At 42.7% G+C, this 22101-nt stretch overlaps 1 protein-coding gene across 3 annotated transcripts in view; it reads left to right on the top strand.

Moving 5' to 3' along the window:
• Positions 1 to 1463: 1463 nt before the first annotated feature.
• Positions 1464 to 22101, top strand: part of gli1 (GLI family zinc finger 1) — a 58180-nt gene continuing 37542 nt past the window's right edge. For all 3 annotated transcript variants that reach the window (XM_061688213.1, XM_061688215.1, XM_061688216.1), the window contains exon 1: positions 1464 to 1791. The gene's annotated coding sequence lies outside the window, so the exon portion shown is untranslated. The remainder of the gene's footprint in view (positions 1792 to 22101) is intronic.

Raw genomic sequence — 22101 nt, forward strand, 5'->3', positions numbered from 1 at the left:
TACTGACAACGAGATGCGCTAGCAATGTTAGCAACACACAATGGAGGCAGCGCTAGCAAATAGCAAATACATAGTATGTCTGGAAAATTTAAAAAAATGGTGTACTTCAAATCATAGCTTCATATGGAATACAAGACATCCGAGTAATTTATTTATTTACTTTAAACTCCGAAGTATACTGAGGTAGCAGTTAACTCTGTTATTGTAGACAGCGCATCTGTGGCGGGGCGCAAATGGCGGCGGATTCTGATTTTCGCGCAAGGCTTTTGCCAAATTGGCAGACCGGTCTGCGCCGAGCTGGGCGTTCCGGAGCAGCAGAAGTGCGTGTCCAAGGCACAGTGACAAGCTGGTGGCAGAAAGTGGATCTGCATTTTCGTCTGCTCGGACTACGTCTAACTGTCGGCGTAGGCTAGCGGTTTTGGCCAATTTGATGGGGCGCAGGCAGAGACGTATACTGAGGTCAGACGACATATTTAAGTTGTCAGGATGAAAAACAGTGTTAATCATTTGCATATAGACACGTCACTTCCTGTTACAATGTGTGTGTAAGATTTTCACAAAGCCTCTTATTGACATTTGTCTTCATTCATATATTTTACTATACAGTGCTAATTTTCAGTCTTTAAAAAATGACAATAATATAATAAAAATCAAATTTAATTCCATGAATTTATTCAAATGAGGAAAGTTGATTTGAGATAAGAGTGTTTTGAGTCACGAGTGTGGTCACGTAAAGACGGACACTCGTAAATCGCGGCACTGCACGGAAACACGCAATAGAAGAGCAGGCGACGCACATTTTGACACGCAAACAAAAGGGAGCATTGTTATCACAGCTGCCGATGCAGCTCATATTATTTTGCTTCTCTTTCGACTGCGCCAATGTGTACAGCACTACGCAAATTTGGTGACAAATTTGGCGCACAAACACATGCGTAAATCAGATCCAGTCCGGGTTTTGCCGTCGATTCCGGAGCAACGTGTGCATGCAGCATCCGCACATACATGCAGGCAGGCAGCCGCACACGCTTGAATTTACAACTTTAGAAAACAAAAACAAAAACAAAACAAAACAACACAAAAATAAAAAACACTCACATATTCAAATGACTTATGCTAGCAAATTACTATACGTGCTTGATTTGATTTATGACACGTGTAAAAAATAAAAATACTTGTATTTTTATTTTGTAAAAGGTATTTAGAAGTTATGTGTCACTTTTTACAAGCGTGCATTGCGAACGTTATGGAAGAGTGACGGAGAGACGCAGCATCGTCTTGTCTGTTCCTTTTCTTTTCTTTTTCTTTTTCCTCCAAGAAAAACAACCCAAAAAAGTGAACTTCCTGTTTCGGGGTGGTCCGCAGAATGTGGAGGCATGGAAGGAGGGAGGGAAGGAGAGCAAGAGAGAAGGAGGGGAGTGGAGTTGGGTTGGGGGGCGCATTTACGCATTTGGAGGAGCCGAGCGAGGCAACTTGCGGGACTCCCTTGTTGCTGCCGAACATGGGCCGCCGACGTTGTTGCTTCCACTTGGGAAGCCGAGCGACGACGTTAGCCTAAAAAAACAAAAACAAAAAAAAAACAAAAAAAAAAACAAAACAAAAAAACAAGAGAAAGAAACCAAAGAAAAGAAGAACAAGAAGAAAGACGGACAAAGTTTTAAACAAAGAGGATAACACCGCGCGTGCGTGGGGAGAAACAATCCGGACTTCTCGCATCCGAGCGCACAAGGAGCGAAAAGTGGAACTCGCAAAGCTCTTCCAGGGACTTTGGGAAGTTTGATGCAGGTTGAGGTAAGGAAAATTGACTTTTTTTTCTGTCTGCATCACTTCTTCATGTGATGGAGTGACTTCAGTTGGTGCACTTTTTTTTTTGGGTGGGGGTCCATCAACTGTAGTGTAATGTGTGTGTGCGTGTGTGTGTGTGTCCAACAGCTGTTCCTTGTAACCTGAAATGCTTGAGGTGCCAATATCATTCCCAAATGTGCCCCCCCTTGCCTCTCCCTCCTCTGTCTTTTTTTTCTACCACCCCCCTTTAAAAACAACACTCCTGCCTGAAGATGTGCACAACCTCTAGGTTGAGGCCTAATCTGAATTCAAGTGGGTTTTTAATCTAATCTGTGGCCAGATTAGGACCCTTACTGGATTTAATAAAGCACGTATTTATTTACTGCAAAAAGTGCTAAAACACACACACAAACACACACACACACACACACTTACACACGCACACACACACACACACATGCATGCGTGGGCTGGATGGTGCGCACACATGCAATAGAGATAACTCAATTGTTTTGCATTCAAACAACAAGGCGATGCATTCGAGGGTGCACATTTTTGCAGCGTTAAATACAGCGTCAATTTTAGTCCCCCGTAGCAAATAATGGAAATTGAACTACTCTGTCCAGCTGTCACCGTCGTAAAACCTTTTTTTTTTAGTTGCGATTTAAGCATTCTTGATTTGTGTGTAAAAATTGTGAGAAAAAAAATAATATTACAAAGTGAATGAACCATTGTTAAAATCTCTCACCCCTGGAAAAGATTGTACGGTAACTGTCATACAAAGTGAAGAAGAATCTGTAGAATTAAAAAGAAGAATCTGTAAGACCCCTCGCATCAATTTGACAGAGATTTCGCTTTTCCAGTTTCTTCACAGTCAGACACGTGTAAAAACAAGTTAAGCACTATGTACACATATCACTTTTCAATATTTTTAACCAATTTTTCATAAATGAGAAACCCACCACACATGAAAAGATGGGGGGGGGGGAATCCATGTTTCCTACTGCTTTTATGCAGAATGTCAAAGGCATTAGGTATGCCTAATGGAGGTCGGGACTACAACATTTGATGCAAATTTAGTCTCCAAAAAGCCAAAGAAAAAGTATTTTAACAATTTGACTGCAGTTACTGTATCGTCTCTTCATGGTAAAGAGTGAAAACAATAATGCATTCGGTCTTAATGTGAGTCACAGGCGTAAGACACATAATGGAAAGTTTTAACTGCGACGTTTTATGCAACTTAAGAGTCACCAAAAAGCCAAAGAAATGCATTTTTTACACTCATACAAGTTTACCTGCTGTTTATATGAAAATGTGAAAACAATAACGCACTCTGTCGAAATGTTTAGTCACAGACATTTTAGGTCTGAAAAACTATACTTTTATAATCAACTATTCTATGTCTAAGCAGTTGAGAATAAAGCCCAGCACTATCACACTACGGAGAAATGAGAAATGAATGTGAACAGCAGCAAGAATCGTCAGCGGCATTGTATGCCATCTATACACTGCAGAAGAAGTTGACAGCAACAACGGAGTGATAACTCTAGATGATGACTAACGTATAAACCGAATTTTATGCAATACGATGAATATCTGGGCAGCAACAACAGTCAGCGGCTTTGTTTTGATTGACGTCATAAGTAACGCTACAAAATGACTTGGAGTTGACGTTATGTCGCCCCCCACCCCCGTCAAGGTTGAGAAGGTACGTTTGGGAGACAGTATGGAGGGTGCACTTGTCCTTTGGCCACATGTGAAGAGCTTGGTGGGGTGGGGTGTGTGTGGGGGGGCTTCCTCACGCCCCCCACACACCCCTGCTTTTTATCAAGCGTGTTAAGGCCAAAAGGCTCCTTAATGGGAACTTGTCTTAAACAAATAGAGCACACACAGGAAGGAGTCGTCTTCCTATTAGCGGCCACGGGAGAGAGCGAGGCCCACCGCTCGGCTTTTATCAGACGCCAAGATAAGTCGCTTATCAGCATACAGAGCGCTGATTGGAGGGTTCACGTGTGTGTCCAAGGTAGAGGAAGTTATCATGGAAGGTAGGGGGTGGGTGGGGGGATAGTGCGTCACGTGACACGGGAGAGGCAGACGGCAACAAGCGGTGTGTTTTTGTCCAGATTCCATTTTGGGCCGAAACGTGCCACGTGACGCCTGCGATACTGCCTCCCCCCAACACACTTCTTCCTCCCACCTTCCAGAGACAGAGACTAAGGAGGGGGAGGGAGAGAGCGAGAGAGTGAGACCACCCTCACTGGGATCACAGCCCCTCAATCAGGCCCTTTCACACCCTGTGAACCTGAAACAATCAGGCTTTAATAGCCGCTGTCTGTCTGTCCAAAGAAGTACGCAGGGACAGAAGAGGGGAGGCGATGACGACGATGCTCGGGATGTCCCGCCAGTTCACTTTTATTCCCGTTCCGCTTTTTGCTCAGCTCGCTCGCTGCCTTCCGCCTTGCCGTCGTCGTGACAGAAAAGCCAGAAAAGCCTCCCTCTGTACTCACAGACAATGTTAAGTGAATACAGAGATTCATTTGTCAATACACTACACAGTGAAACCTTCATGATTAACACATTCCAAAAAGCCAGCCGAAAACCAAATCAGTGGAAAACCAAACCGTAGGAAATAATGTAAATCCAATTAGTCTGGTCCAGACACCCAAAAATATTAAATAATAAAAAAAATACAACACACATGGGGTGTACATAACAATTTTGGTCTGGTTCTCAAAGGAGCACCAGAGATTGTTGCTTGGTACTCGTTTTTTTCACAACCTACCCGACCTCACGGGATGAACTTGAAGACTTACAGTACATAACCACGCGATCATCTTATTTGGCGCAATTCTTTAGGTCAGCGGCCAGCAATCTTTTTTGCACCATGGACCAGTTTCATGTAAAGCCAGAACGCAACGAGACCGAAACATCTGCCTCATGGTTGCCGCTCCACGCTCAGCCATTGTCACCATCTCGTGAGTCGCACCGTATGAGGGGAGTTTTTCGTGTAGCACACTAAAAGAAGAAAATGCAAAATGCTTGGTAAGCAAATGCACAATGAGACACTTGAATCTACAACCCCAATTCCAATGAAGTTGGGACGTTGCGTTAAACAAATAAAAACAGAATACAATGATTTGCAAATCATGTTCAACTTATATTTAATTGAATACACTACAAAGACAAGCTATTTAATGTTCAAACTGATAAACCTGGTTGTTTTTCGCAAATAATCATTAACTTAGAATTTTATGGCTGCAACACGTTCCAAAAAAGCTGGGACGGGTGGCAAAAAAGAGTGAGAAAGTTGAGGAATGCTCATCAAACGCCTGTTTGGAACATCCCACAGGTGAACAGGCTCATTGGGAACAGGTGGGTGCCATGATTGGGTAGAAAAGGAGCTTCCCTGAATTGCTCAGTCATTCACAAGCAAAGATTGGGCGAGGTTCACCTCTTTGTGAACAAGTGCGTGAGAAAATAGTCGAACAGTTTAAGAACAATGTTCCTCAACGTACAATTGCAAGGAATTTAGGGATTTCATCATCTACGGTCCATAATATCATCAAAAGGTCAGAGAATCTGGAGAAATCACTGCATGTACGCGGCAAGGCCGAAAACCAACATTGAATGCCCGTGACCTTCGATCCCTCGGGCGGCACTGCATCAAAAACCGACATCAATGTGTAAAGGATATCACCGCATGGGCTCAGGAACACTTCAGAAAACCAATGTCAGTAAATACAGTTCGGCGCTACATCCGTAAGTGCAACTTGAAACTCGACTATGCAAAGCAAAAGCCATTTATCAACAACACCCAGAAACGCCGACGGCTTCTCTGGGCCCGAGCTCATCTGAGATGGACTGATGCAAAGTGGAAAAGTGTTCTGTGGTCCGACGAGTCCACATTTCAAATTGTTTTTGGAAATTGTGGACGTCGTGTCCTCCGGGCCAAAGAGGAAAAGAACCATCTGGAGTGTTATGGACGCAAAGTTTAAAAGCCAGCATCTGTGATGGGCTGTGTTAGTGCCAATCGCATGGGTAACTTACACATCTGTGAAGGCACACAGAGATGCTGAAAGGTACATACAGGTTTTAGAGAAACATATGCTGCCATCCAAGCAACGTCTTTTTAATGGACACCCCTGCTTATTTCAGCAAGACAACGCCAAACCACATTCTGCACGTGTTACCACAGCGTGGCTTCGTAGTAAAAGAGTGCGGGTACTAGACTGGGCTGCCTGCAGTCCCGACCTGTCTCCCATTGAAAATGTGTGGTGCATTATGAAGCGTAAAATACGACAACGGAGACCCCGGACTGTTGAACAGCTGAATCTGTACATCAAGCAAGGATGGGAAAGAATTACATCTACAAAGCTTCAACAATCAGTGTCCTCAGTACCCAAACGTTTTTTGAATTGTTAAAAGAAAAGGTCATGTAACACAGTGGTAAACATGACCCTGTCCCAGCTTTTCTGGAACGTGTTGCAGCCATAAAATTCTAAGTTAATGATTATTTGCTAAAAACAATCAAGTTTATCAGTTTGAACATTAAATATCTTGTCTTTGTAGTCTATTCAATTAAATATAGGTTGAACATGATTTGCAAATCACTGTATACTGTTTTTATTTATGTTTAACACAATGTCCCAACTTCATTAGAATTGTTGTAGTTGGCTTTTCATATTTTCAGCGCACATTCGCACCACTTATGCCTATGACCATGTTAGTGTCTTAGCACCCTGTTTTGGTAAAACCTTTGTACTGCAGCTAAGCAGTGACGTATGAGTGGCAGTCAAATAGTTACAAACCCAATTTGATTTAACCCTCTAATAACTGATTTTTTTTGGTTGTAGTTTAAATATGTTAATGTAAAAAAAAAAGTTTTGTTTAAGGCTGTCCTCTTCCTGTTAGTCATTTTGGAAATGACATCATTGTTGGCTGGCCAACAGATGCAGAGAGCTGTTATTGAGGTCCTTGCTTTGGAAGGGGAACTATGACTAAATATTTTCAAAACATTGCAAAATATGTACGGGGATGCTGCAATCGGCTACAGCACAGTCAAAAAAGGGGTGTCCAGGATCAAAGGCGAAGAACAAGAGCATACGTTAAGTGACCTCCCTGAAAAGCAAAGGAGCTCATGAAGTCATCTGTTCCGTTGTTATTATGCTGTAAAATCGATCGAGAAGGCGGCGGCGTAGCCTCCATGTGGAAGCGGGAGGAAGGCTGATTACATTATCACAGCATGTGACTACAACCGACCAATCACGAGAGATGATCTCCGCGGCATTGAGCATCCATCCCCCATACTGACCCGATATGGCACTATATGATTGTCACCTTTATGGGAACTTTAAAAGAAGGAGTTTGGGGTCAGCACTTGTCCGGCGACGGAGAAGTCAAGCAAGCTGTAAAAATCTGGTTAAAAGCACAGCCTGCTGAATTTTACGGTGTTGAGAAAAAGAGAGATTACTATATATTGAAAAGTAGGGATGAAATCCCCACATTTGAGACTTTATTTCATTGCGGATATAGCCTTCCTATTGCAATAAATAAAGCCATAGGAAAATTGGGCTCATTGCAAAAAAAATAAAATAAAATAAATCAACGAAAACCAAATCTTAGAAAAACTGTGGCATACGAAAGCCGAGGTTTTCTCAAGCAAAGTTTGGATGTGTGTGGGCGTATGGTAGCCGCTGGTGTGTGTCTGTGGTTTGATATACATCAAGAGCATATATTTTAAAGCAGGATCCAGGTGGCACGCTCCTCAGACTTGCCAGACTTGGCAGAGTTAGCGGCGTTTATTTCTTCCTTTCCACTGGACTGGATTTCTCTCTGCATTCAATCAGAGCAATGTGCTTCGCAAGAATTGAGTTGGAAATTGTACACCCCAAAAATTACGCACTCCCAACAAAAAAAAAAGCGAGTGGTGCTGATGGATGGGTTGTAGCAAACGCGCTATCTTTCGCCAAACAATCGCAATCTTTCAATATTTCAAAGCTTGGGCAAACAATGGGTTGAAATGAAAGGATTAAATTTGCAGATAAAATCCACCAAATATGCCCGTTTTGTTTCCGAGGCCATTCCTTTTTGTATGAAATTCTACAAAATGACCGTGTTGAAACATGACCTGGGGTGTGTGTAGGCAGGATGGAGATAGTTGTGTTATCTTCTTCACAAGAATTTAGTTGGTGTTTGTGTGACAAAAAAACTAGTGCTGTTAAATCGGAACATGTAGTAGTTAGACATTAGAGAAAAAAAAAAGAGTGAAATTAGAGCAGTTTCGGTTCGGTTTTTCACGGTACAGATCGGCGACTACAGTGTGAAAGCCAAAAATCATTAAGCACTAGTAATAGTCAACAGCTCAGAAACAGAATCGTAACGGTACTACTAGTTTAGAGCCAAAGTAGATTTGCCACATTTTACTGCTCCAAAATGCGAACATAAAGGCCTCTTTATACTCCTGCGGTCGTGCGGCCGACAACGCCCACATTGCATCACGTGACCGACGAATTGGCCCACGCGGCCCCTCTGCGCTTGATGCGCACATGGCAAAAATTGTTGCTGCGTGTCGAATGCCGCGGAGATCTCTCGTGATTGGTCCGTTTTAGTCACATGCTGTGACGATGTAATCAGCGTTCCTCCCGGTTCCGCATAGCACCTACGCCGCCGCCTTCTCGATCGATTTTGCAGCATAATTAAACGTATCATCTGGTCATGTAGGTCAATTTGTTCTAGCAGACACTGTTTCGCGGTCGCCATTGTTGTTGGTTTGTTCCTTGTTACAGAAAGGACAGTAAAAGCTCCCGGAAATGGCCCAAAAAAATGCAGATACTAGCCGTAGCGACACTACGGCTAGTATCTGTACCCCCGACTTGGAGGTGAACTGCAGTACATTTTCAAAACTGTGCGCGTGGGTTGCGCTCGAGTAAAAAGGCAAACTACGCGCGGGACAGCCACAGTGACGTCAGCGCGGTCGCTAACCCGCGCGAGTATAAAGAAGCCTTAAGAAGGCTAACGGAGGCTCGCTCACGTCACGTGTGTCTGGCCATGGAGCTTGCTGACCAATAAACGTGTTATCTGAGTGGAGATATCGTTGACTTGGCAGCTATCCTCGACATGCCATGCTCCTGGTGGTAATGTAAGACAAACAGACTGATACTGTTGATTGAGATGTCTCAACTCCTCAAGATCATCAGTACGGCACTAATATTAGTCCTTCGCAGAGGATAAAGAATATATGACTGAGTACTATTGTCTGTCTACATGTTTCGCTGAAACGTTTGCGTTCAAGCTGTTGCTCAAAGGGTTCACGCACCGCACCATAGATGCTTAGCATAGCTTAGCATTAAGCTAGCAGGCTTAAATGCTAAGCTAGGTGGTTGTTTTCAATACACATGTTGTACTGTAATTCTCTTTTGTTTAGTTTGACAGTAAACTTCAACTGGGAGTGGCAATAAACAATGTGAAGCCTCTTTTTTTGGAGAATTGTTAATATGTTTAAATATTTATGTTCACATATTTTATTCTATTTAAATGTAAATTTTACAGTCCTCCAAACAGTGGATTTTTTTCATTTTATTTTTCAAATCATTTTGTACTTTTTATCTACGCAATGAAATATACAGCCTGTATAAATCTTAATGCCTCATTCTTTTGACTTAATTTCCTTCTTTCGTTTATTCGTCTAATCATCAAGTGGGGTGCCAAGGCGGGCCACGTCAAATAGATCCGATGCCATAACAGGAAGTCTTGGCACGCGTGACTTACGACCGCCGTCACCGATACGCCGCCACGTCAACCCGCCGCGGGTCAAGCGGCCTCAGATTTATGACCGCGACGCGCCCGCACTGACGTCCATTCTGCAGACTTTCGTTGGCCTCGGGGCTCCACGCGGAATGTCACGGACACGCCGGGATGATTCCGCGGAAAACTTGACACCTTGAGATGACGTGCCAACGATTTATGATGCTCTCAGAGGTTAAGGTCGACGACCATGCCTCAGATTTCGGTTTGACATGAATTAGGGTTTATATTGGATTTTGGTAATGCTTTAAATGAGGTTTTTGGAAGATTGCATCCAACTTGGGGGACTCTCCATGGAAGGGGAACTAACTGAAATGAGATGTTGACATCCTACATGAAATTGGGCGGACGTCTATTATAACAGAACGAAGAAAAATGTCTCAAGGACCCATGCGCAAAATTACAGAGGAAGTCGACCATTTAGGTTGGAAGTTGGCATTTTTCCCAAATTCCAGAACTCCTACTATGGGAATTCGTCCAAATGAGCCCCAATCGGAAGCAGGTATACCAGACATATATTTGAAGCTAAATTCCAAAGCTTTTTTATGTATGCCATCGAATGTGGTTGGATCATGGCCTCAAAGTTTCTTGATCATTTTGAGGATTTGCCTTAAAACTGCAGTCCCATGCTTTCTAATGAATGCAGTTTGAATTTCACTCACTCAAAGCAATGTGCTTAGCAAGAATTTACTAGGCATTGTACAAAAAAGTTTTTCCAGAGTCTTCAGCGGGATTTCAATGTTATTCATACATAGTGCGAGCAATGTGTTTCGCAAGAATTTAGGAAGAAATTGTATGAAAAATTAAGCGACACTATGCCGCTAAATCACAATATATTCCTAGCAGTTGGTGTTTGAAATTAGACCATTAAATCTGAATGTTTTTTTTAACTAAGCTTCGTTGAGCAATCCCCCAAATGCATTACTTTTTGTATGAAATTCTACTAAATAACAACCATGTTGTGTGTAGGCAGGATGGCGACAACTGCGTCAACTGCGTAAACAGTGTGAGCAATATGCTTAGCAAGAATTTAGCAGGAATTTGTACAGAAAACAAATTGCATGTATGTTAGGGTCCCGAAAACAACCACCCAAAAGTCACTCAGTCGCGCTCCCTGAAATGTTAGAAAAAAACTTGGCCCCAACACCAGTTCCACCGTTCTACACGACAACTGGTGGACATGTCTATTATAACACGAACGAAAAAGTCTCAAAAACCCATGCGTGCAATTGAAAAGGAACTCGGCCATTTTGGTTCGAATGGGCATTTTGGGAAAATTCCAGGGCTCATACTCCTACAAGGGAATTTTCCCAAATAAATCCCAATCGGCAGCAGGTGTCCCAGACAGACGGGGGACTCAATTGTAAAGCTTTTCTCTACACTGTCGTCAAAGTTTGCTCATTTTGATGATCGGCCCGTGTTCTTTATGTCGAAAAAGAAACTTTTTTTTTTTTTTTTAAATAAAAAAGAAACACTATGATTGGCCCCGGATAAGACAAAACTTTCCATTTGTATTAAGCGTGGTATGTTTTGGAAAGGGAAGAAGCATTTGACAGTGAGAGTGAGATGCATGTTGTTTTAAATGTGCAGCCGCTCCAGTGTACGCCCATGGGCCGCCGCTGCTGCTGCTGCTTCTTGGGTGGGCTGCAGGGAGGGAGGGAGGGTAGACGCCGGAGCCAAAAAGCAAGGGGAAAGTTGCCGACTGCTGGCCTGGCTGCTCGGAGAGCACGACTGCTTTTTTTTCCCCTGCTGGAACACATTTCCAAGTCAAGCGTTCCTGGCCCCGGCCAGCCCCGCCTGACTGCCGCACACTTGGCTTTCTGACGCTTTTTGACCAAACATGTTTTTCCGCTGTTGTTTTACACGACTATCTCAACCTTTCTCCCTTCATTATATCTTTCACAGTTAGTGTTTGAATGCCTTGATGCAGCAGTTTGTACTGGGGGGGGGGGGGGGGGGGGGGGAGAACAGCTCAGAACTTGGATCAGATAGGACATCATTGTGGCTCCTCTCTGTTTTGTTTGTTTGGGGCCCTCATATAGACTTGATGACATGGAAGAACAGCAAATATTAACAACGGTAGGAGATGCACTGAACTTCAATAATGCGAGGAGCAAACAAGAAGCTAATGTAGCAGTCCTTTCAAGCCAGTGGGAATGAAAATCAAAAGTTGAAACCTACTAAAATAAAACAAGTAATCATTCTAAAACTCGACAGCTAGCTAGCTAGTCGACAGCTAGCTAGCTAGAAGCTAATGTAGCAGTCTGTGTCTTTGCCCTTGTCAAACAGCACAGGCATATAGACTCAAATGCAGGGCAACAGTCACAGGATGTCTACATCAAACTCGTTTACAAAAAGTTGGTCAAATCCAACTTGGAGTCCATCGCTCTAATGTGAATGGGGTCGAAAAAAAAAAAAAAACAAGAAGTTGAAACACATCAAAATAAAAGCAAGTAACAGTGCTAAAGAAGTTCATTCATATGACTGACACATAAAACTCTACCTTTTGTGCACAAGTGACAAGCACATGGTAGCTAACAGTCAGCGGTTAAAAAGCGAGAAGCTAACACAGCAGTCTACGTCTTTACACAGTTTTCCTTCTTGTCATACGGCACAGTCAGTTGAGACCAGTCACAAAATATCTAAATCAGTCAGACGCAAAGTCTTTTGTTCACATAAAGTGGGTCGACTCAGGGTCCTACCAGACCTACCGAAATAAAAGACCTACTGTTAACACGCTTACGTTTGTTCACGAGTGACATGTACATGTATACTGGTCGGCGGCAAGCTAGCAGGACGTTAACGCAGCAGTCTATGTATGTCTTTACTCTGCGCTCCTACTTGGCAGACAGCACAAAGAGATGGACTCAAATGCGCACACTAGTCAGAGGAAGTCTAAATTGAAATCATTTGTTTACAAAAATTTGCTCGCTCCCGGCTGGGAGTCCTATCAGGCTAACGGGAAAGGGAGGGAACGTCTTCGGTCGGTGTTTCATCTTGTCAAAAAGCACAAACAGATGAGACCAGTCACAAAATATTCAAATCCAAGTCCTTGGTTCACAAAACCGTGGTCAGTACTTCTGTTTTAAAAACATATAGATCAACAATGATGTTGTGAAGCAGTAATACCAATGTGGTATCAAGAGGCCTAAAGGCTGTTAAGTTTACTGCGGTGATTATTTGTCGCGAAATTCAAATTTTGAAGTTACAAACACGACATTTCCATAAAAGTTACACCGCGCACTGGAGTTTCCTCCTCCTTGCAGTCTGCCATCTCGTGCGTCTGGCTGCTAATTGACTCTGAAGGTATTACGGTTATTGGTAGGCTTGTAAAGCGCGTGGCCTTTTATGAACAAGACAAGGAATAAAAAGGCCCAAGTGGGGCCAGCACTGGTGCTGACCCCACTGTAAGTGATCGCGGCAAATGAATGAGGGTGTTCCTTTGGAGTGAGGAGGGGGAGAGGGCGCGGGACATCTGGTCCCGTTTGCAGAAAAACGCAGACACTCCCCGATTACATAATTGTGCCTATTAATTACACTGAGGAGGGCCCTCATTTCCTGTTAGCCAAACATGCCAGTAAAGAAGGGGTTTTCATTTGATTACATGCGCTTCAACATAAAACATGACCATCTGTGAAAAAAAAAATCAAACAGACCTGCTTTGGTGCGTAACAGTATGGCAACGTCTCCGCCATATTGAATGTGGAAAAGTGGAACGACTGGTGAAGATGCCTCATTCAAGTCCAACTTGGAGACTTTTTCCTCTGTTAACTTGACCTATAACCTGTACATCTGAATTGGAAAGCCAACAATAATAATATCGAGAGGGGAAGTAAAAGTAAACAACTGAGATCACGTGGTTGCACAAGTGTGCACACCCTCTTACAACTGGGGGCGTGGCTGTGTTCAGATCAGAATTAGCCGATCACCTTCAAACTCATGTTAAATGGGAGTCAGCACACACCTGCCATCATTTAAAGTGCCTCCGATTAACCCCAAATAAAGTCTGGCTGTTCTAGTTGGCTTTTCCTGACATTTTTGTAGCCATAGCTTACAGCTCAAACTATGGTCCGTAAAGAGCTTCATTTGAAATGATTTATTTTCATCTCATTTTTAAAATTTCAATAAAACCTGGCATTTGCATGGGGATGTTTAGACTTTTTATATGCACGGCATAAGGAATAAGCATTTCGAAACACCATCTATATAGTTACTTATCACTGGTGTCAGGCTGAAATCGCCCATGTCCAAATGTGGTCAATCTCATATTTTTTCACAAATCTATTCTGGTGGTCAGTTCCCATGTGGGTATGTTATTTTTACAAATGATTGACCAATATAAAGTGTTGAAAATGGCTGGCTCTCTTGATGCAATGTTAATGCCTCAAAAACAGGCCGTTTTGTGATTTGTTTCCTGAACTATGGTTTTGGAGATACGAAGATTCTGCCCGACGCCAACGATATGTTGACTTTAGTGCCTATCTGTTCCTCAAATATACAGTATTAATGTTCTATCCACTGACTTGCATTAGCGGTAGTTTATGGGGCAGGTCTGACACATGCAATATGGTGGATGCGCTGACATAATGCAGCAGCAGGTCAACCTTCTCAATATGGGAGTCTCGGTATATTTGATGTTAATAGCAAACACCAGCTGCGTGTTTTTAACCGGTCGTCGCGGCGGTGTTGCCGGCCACACACAAAGCTTTCCCCAGGTCATTCCTGCAGGAATATGGCGTACGTGTTGTGACTGGATGGACACAGGTGTGACGGCCGCGGTGGGTTTCACACCGCCGCGCCGCTGAGGAGAGCTAGTGTGCTTGTGGAATGTAAGGGTTAGCGGTTGGCGGGGGGGGGTAAACCAAACCAAGAACAGCCCTCAGAAGACAGCATACCTCTGGCAAGCCCCCCGAAATAGGAATGTTTATCCTTATCCCCCTTCTGCATATATATTAATTTGCTTTCTCATGAAAATTGCAAAAAACTGCCCATCATGCGACCACAGAAAACCCAGGACTTGCACTTTAAATCGCTTTGTGTGATAAATATTGATTCTGAACATCCCAATGCAGGGCTCTACACTAACGTTTGCACTAGTAGCACTGGTACGACCACCCTTTTCACTTGGTCGCACCATTGCATGACTTTGGTCGTACCATTTCTTTGACGAGGTACAAGCATGACCATAGCAAACCATTATTTCGTATGAAGTAAAGATTGAGAGTGACTCGAGATATGATATTTGCAAAGTAGGTTACTGTGACCAAGAAGCTTGTCCGCAACAAACAGTAGCAGACAAAACAGATCAATTAAATAAAAAGTCAAAAAAACAAAGGGGGAGGAGTTACTGGCCTACCAAACTTTACAATTCTGGATCTACACCAGGGCCGAAAAGTAAGGGCTTTTAATTCACCAAGCTTTCACAAAGGTTTTAGATTAACTAGATCAGCGAGCTTTTATATTATCCTGCTCACTAACATAAGACAAAACTTCCTTGGCGTCGTTAATAATTTCACAATGTTAAAAAAGGAAAAAAATAAAATAAAATTCTGGAATTTCTAAATTTTTTCATCTTGTCTTCCTTGGACAAAGGTTTGAGGAAAAAGTAGTTTTTGTGTATTTCAGCTCACAAAAATAAAACTTCCTTGGTGTCGCTAATCATTTCACATTAATAATAAAATTTGGATTTTGCAGTTTTTTACAGCATCTTCCTTGGCCCATGTACTCCTAAAATTGGAGAACATTCCTTTGGCCTGGCAAATAGTATCGCAACGCGAAGGATGTCTCGTAGCGATCCAGAGGTTACTCCCATGCCGTGACGCGACCTTCTCCTGCACTCGCGTGAAACAAATGTTGGAATGACAATGTGGCTGTCACAGCTGTTGTTGTTTCAGGTCCTCCTCCTGTACTTCTTGCTCCTCTCGCTGGATTTATACTCAGGGGGAGGTGCACGTGGCGGGGTCACTCTGCGGTGCACCTGCTAGAAGTCCACGTTTGAGGAGCGTAAGCAGTGGTACGGCTGCTGCTGCTGCTGCTGCTGCTGGTGGTGGTGGTGGTGGTGGTGGTGGTGATGGTGGTGGGTGATTTGCAAGGAAGCCGCTTGTGAGAGGCTTTCCCCCGACTATGCTGGTAGCACGGCGGGCATTTTCGATAGCAGCACGCTCAGCTGAATGAGCGGTCGGCCACAGCGGGGATCCGCGCGCACTTTTGCTTTTCACACTGAGGACAGTAGGTAGTCGGGTCAAGGCAGGAGGGAGCTGTCAATCGAGGGGCCCCGCTTTGGGGATTGGCTTGGTCCAGTATTAAAGGGGATTTGAATGTTGTTCAGAATACTACACCCCCCCACCCCCAACCCCTAAAAATAAAAAAAACATTTTTATGATTGATGATTTTGTAAGGTGTAAATTACATAAAGAGTTGAGAGCTCATTGAAAGTTCATATTGAAGCACTTCAACTACTGCTACTACCATTACTTCTACTGCTACTAATTCAAATAATAACACTGCTACTACTACTACTGCTTCTACTGTTACTACTACTACTATTTCTATGACTGCTTACTTCTGCCACTCCCACTTCACTACTACAAATAATAATAATAACAATAATAATGATAACATTACTCCTGCTGCTACTCCAATAACTGCTATTACTGCTTCTATTTAGTTCTACTACTGCTATTGCTACTACCACTATTACTAATGATAATATTAGCAGACAATAGTAATGACAATGACAATATTTGCTACTTATAAATATTGCAACTACTGCTCCTGTTTATACTAATACTACTATCATTACTACTGTTACTAATTATGTTACATCTAATTATACCAATACTACATTTATACTTCTACTCCAGATAGAATTGAGAACACTACTGCCACTACTTTAAAATTACTCTTGCTCACCTCGACTACTATAACTGAAAATAATATTACTGCTGTTAAACTACCACCATCATTTCTACAACTGCTGCCACTACAACCACTACTACTTCCATCTACTGCTACTCCAAAATATACTTCTATTCTTCTACTATGGCTTCTACTGCTATTTACTTCGATTGCAATTACTATTATTTTCTTAGACCGCTATGACTACAACTACTTCCACTCGAATTGCTGCTACTACTACAATTATTACTACTGCTGCTGCGACTACTACTGCAACTGGGAGTACGACTTCTTGTTCTGTTACTACAACTGCTGTTACGACCACGACCCAGATTTCTTTCAATGAACATTACTGCTACTACTGCAACTACTTTTACTGCTACTGGTACTACTACGACGTGTAATGCGACTACTTCAAGAACTGTTACTACTTCTATCCGATCAATAAAGTACCTACAGTACCTATTTCTACTCCTTTTTAGTACCAGTACCACCACAACTGCTATTGACAATGATAAAGACAGAAGTACTGCAGTTTTGCAGTTTTGCACTTAACGTGTGTGTGTGTGTGTGTGCGTGCGTGCGTGCGTGTGCGTGCGTGCGTGTCTCTCACAACAACAAGTGTCTGCGGACCACCATTGTCCTCCAAGCTGATGACAGTGCAGCAGGTTCCCACTTTATTGGACTTTTCCGGACCACTGATGATTGCCCCAGCAGTCCAACCCCCTCGTCCACCACCATTACATTCCCGTTCTTCCCATTCAGCAAGCGACACGGCAGTTGCTCCGCCGTGGCACATTTATTGGCCCTTATTAGGCAGCACCTGTAGTCCTTTTAAAGGCATACAATAGAGGTTGTGTGTTTGTGGCTTTGTATTCTCGCCGTGGTGAGAGAAACACTTCTTTTGACATATTCGGTCAGTGAGAGAGCAATCCCTGAATGTTCAAAGTCTACTGAAGGAACTTTTTCATAGGAGCTTTTTGTTGAAGGTTGCCTTCTGACGTGAAAATGGGGTGAGTTTGTGTCATATTGGACAGTTGCGCTGAGCTTTGAGGGTCTACCGATCAATGACATCGGTGTAATCAGTTGGCATCGAGCAAGAAGAAAGTGTGACAAAAGTGCAGACAATAATGTTTCGGCAATACAATGTTGAGCTTTTGTACATTTAATACAAAGTAAGAGGAAATCCAGTGTTAAGATAAAGAACATATACAGAGCACTTGAACTGCAAACGCTAGCGCAAAAATGAAATGTGCAAGCTTTACAGTTTTTTACTTTCCCTTGTGCCCACAACCTAGTAGCATTTTTAAAATAACATAGGTAAAGATAACAGCAACTCAAAACTAGCCAAAAGTCTAGTATTTTGCACCTAAAGCGAAAACTGTGTGCACGTGTACCAAGTGCTTGTCGTCCCGATTTTATCTAAAAAAGCATATTTTTAATACTCTACTCCAGTGGTTCTTGAACCTTTTACACCAAGTACCACCTCCAAAAAGACTTTGCTCTCAAGTACCACCAAAACGGCCACATTGAAATAGAAGTTTTATCAAAAACGAGGCGAAAGGTTTATTCCTAAAATGTGTGCGTGTGTATATACAGTATATAACATACGATATAAAAACAAATATATGCATGTGTAAACAGAATGGCTGCACAACTACAAGCTTAATTCTTATGTGTTTGATTGTATTTCATTTAGATTTTGTGTTGAATTCAGTGATTCTTTCGCGTACCACACTTTCAGGAACGCTGCCCGACTCAAAATTGTATACGTTTTGGCTGAGAATTTGAGCCATGGGAGTGAGGCACATCTACATCATCAAGTTTGTTATTGTTGACTGATGTCGTCGCGCATTGTCCTTCATTTCTGAGCGTTTTCGAGGAAGGACGTTTTTTTTTTTAAGGTCCACTTTGAGACATGCTTTCAAAGTTTGCCTACTCAGTCTAATGTTACATTAATGGTCGTTTTTATATCTGTCTACTATTGAATGTTTTAGTATTCGAGTATCCTGCTAAAAATGTTGTTGAATAATGGAGTATTTGGATAAATTATATTATTGCTAGGTTAAAGACCAATTATGAATACACAAGAAGAAATAAGACATTTCGCTTAAAAAATGAACGACCAATTGTTTTTCTTTTTTTTTTTAATAATCAATCAATAATCTTATTTCTTAAATTCACATTGAGCAGCAAACTATTGTCTAGAAATATTTTCAGTGAGGCAAGAAAACAAATAGATTTCAGTTTAAACTCAGAATTCTTTCTTCTTAGCATTTCTTGGAAGTATAAAAAAAAAAACACACACACACACATAAGGCCTTAATTAAAAAAGGCATAAGAAGCCTATTGTGCAACTTCACTTGAGCAACTGGCATTTTAGGATGTGACATGATACAATTCATGGCTGTGCGTTCATTAGCTTAGATCAGACTAACTAAATTAAAATGAAGATGCCGAAGAAGACACCTCGATAGGAAACAAATATTACCATCATAAATTGTTTCCACAAACTTTGTCACTCGCAATCTTTTTGTTTTCTTTTTCTTTTCAACCAACTGGACTTGACTCGAAATGTCGCCCCTTGCTTGTTAAGCACTGTGAGATGTGTCGCAGCTTGACAATGAACTCTTTCCTGCCGTTAACAGGCAGCTACTGTATATGCAAACAGCATTGTAAGGCCCCGGGAAGCGGTCAAGGAGAAAGGGAGTCGCCAATGCTCTTCCAGTCGCTTTACTGAACTCTTCAGCAACACAAGAACATCACAAACCTACGAGCTGCTGTCGACCACATCTCATGCCAACGGCGTCTTCCCGGACAAACTTTTCCTTACGCTGAAGTCACACAACTCATCCCCGCCTGCCCTCTTAAAGTCGTATACACAAGACCGTGTTTAGAGATACAGTATCCAACTCAATCAAACTAAGAGGGCTGGCAGTAACTACGATAAGTAAGCGGCTCCCCAAGGCAGAGAAAATTCCTCTGGCATTTTTTTGGATTCGAAGTACTCGAAACATTCGAGTATTCATTGTAGCTCTACTACCAACTACTCGGTTGTAAAGCTCACTGTGCCTCAGCCATCTTTACAGAAGGCCCATGTTTCGGCACATTTTGTTACTCGGTCTGAGTTGTGGGCGTGTGCTGTATTCTGTTGAGAAAGTGTTGTAAATGTGTTGTCATTTAACATCTAGCGGGCAGCACGCTACTTGGATGTATTGAAATGAAACGATAAACACACAACTGAACAAAAATAGAAATGCAAAACTTTGGTATTTGCCCCAATTTTTAATGAGCTGAATTCAAAGAGCTAAGACATTTTCTATGTACACAAAATGCCCATTTCTCTCAAATACTGTTCCAAAATCTGTTCAACGCTGTGTCAAGAAGCACTTCTCCTTTGCCGTAATAGTTTAACCACATCACAAGTGTGGCATAAAGATGCTGATTTGACAGCATGATTACTGCACAGGTGTGCCTTGGGCTGCCTGCAATAAAAGGCCACTCTAAAATGCACAGTTTGACTCTACTGCGGGGGGAGGGTCAGAAAACCAGCCAGCAACTGGTGTGACCGCCATTTGCTTGAAGCAGTGCAACACATCTCCTTCGCATAGAGTAGATCAGGTTATGGATCGTGCCCTGAGGAACTCCACCGCAGTGACCGGGCGCAGTTATCGGCGGGAACTGGACCGCGCTGTGGTGTACGCCGATCCAAAGCATCCCAAACATGCTCAATGGCTAACGTGTCCGGTGAGTACGCTGGCCAGGCAAGAACAGGGATGTTTTCAGCTCTCGTGAAATGCGTACAGATCCTTGCAGCGTAGGGCTGTGCATTGTCATGCTGCAACATGAGGTGATGCTCACAGATAAATGGTACAAAATGTATCTTCACGGTATCTTTACCTTTGAGAGAAACTGTGTACATCGAAAAAGTCTCATCTTTGAGTGCAGCTCATGAAAAATGGGAGCAAAAACAAGTGTTGCATTTATGTTTTTGTTTCAATGTAGTTACATCCAGGGTAGTCGCAGATCTTGTGTGTGTGTGTGTGTGTGTGTGTGTGTATATATATATATACACACACACACACACACACACACACTTCTTATACCATGATTCAGTAAGTTGCTGTAATACTAGTCATTTTTCATAGAGGATAAAGAGTATATGCCTGTGAATATTGTTAAATCTATTGTTGATTAATGTTAAATCTAATTCTGTTGCTCCACCATTTGTGTTCAAATATCCGTTGCTGGAAGGCAGCGGTATCAAAGCTTTTGTCGTGGGCCACTTTTTACTTATGGTTTCCCTCAGAGGGCTGTGTTAAAGGTTCAATGTTCAATTGTAGTGATTTAATTGCCTCATCATATTATCTCAGTTACACAACACATACGTTGATGGGTAAGTAGTTTTGAAATCAGAAGTGAAGGATAATAGTTTGACTATTGTTCAAGTGACTGTATTTTCCAATATCTCAAAATTTATAACATCACAATTAGAAATTTTAGTATGGATTTTAGAAAGGAAATCGTGGAAGTTGACACACTTTGATTTGCTTTTGCGGGCCACATAAAATGAGGTGGCGGGCCGGATCTGGCCCCTGGGCCAAAGGTTGTAAGAGCATCGTAAATACGCAATTATCTATGCTAACAGTTAGCATGCCAATGCGATTTTCCAATATATGTTTTAAAATGTGAACATTTTCTTTGTTTTATGTTTAGTTTAATAGTAATTGACACAACTTGAAGCCTGTTCTTTGATCAATTGTACACTTTTTCCCCAAACCGCCGCTGATTATGAAGTGAGTTTGATTGCGTTTACTGCCACCAAACAGAGCTCGCATTTTAGGTTTGCACTCGCAAGTCAAAGCAAAACAAATTGTGCCGAATGACAGCTCGTATAAGTCGAGTCACTCGTGTTTCAAGGCACCACTGTTCTTTTTAACGGGAAGGCTACAAGGTAACTGAGAAGTTGACGAGATTCCTTCGCATGCAGTCAGTGGAGAGTCAGTTGCTCTCAAAAACTCCCCCCAGTTGCTCTCCCCCCCCCCAACACCACCGCCGCTCGTCTTGTGTGTCCTGGCTCACACTCGGGCTTCCTGTGGGATCGAGACAGCCTGAGGGGCAAGGGGACGCTCTGTTTGCAAGCAGCTCGCTCGCATGCCGCAGCTTGTTGGAGACGTTTGGCGTTGAAGAGCCCGGCACATTTGTGTTCCTGCGACGCGTTGTGTCTGTCGGACGGGGGATTTTCTGATGAAAAGTTTGCAGGACTTTGCTGAAGTTGCCTCAACACAACTTTTCCACTCACGGGAAGCGGTGCCTATGAAACTTTTAGTCGACCCTAAAATATTGACCTTCTCCTATTGCAATGGAAAATAAACAATAGGAACTGGCTCATTCCCAATTGTCTGCTCACTCACTGCGACAGACAAGAAAGTCTCTCATTAGCATGTCGTCGAAAGCGCTCGCCTTCGAAGTGGCTTTACTTTAGCGTCCTGCTGGTCGGCCATTGGGGCGGACTGTTGATGCGTCTGTGGTGTGTGGCTTACCACTAGTCATTGCCTGGAGGGCCCTTCTTGTCCCACACACACACACACACACACACGCGCACACACACACACA

This window comes from Phycodurus eques, chromosome 10, assembly GCF_024500275.1.
Source record: "Phycodurus eques isolate BA_2022a chromosome 10, UOR_Pequ_1.1, whole genome shotgun sequence".
NCBI lineage: Eukaryota > Metazoa > Chordata > Actinopteri > Syngnathiformes > Syngnathidae > Phycodurus > Phycodurus eques.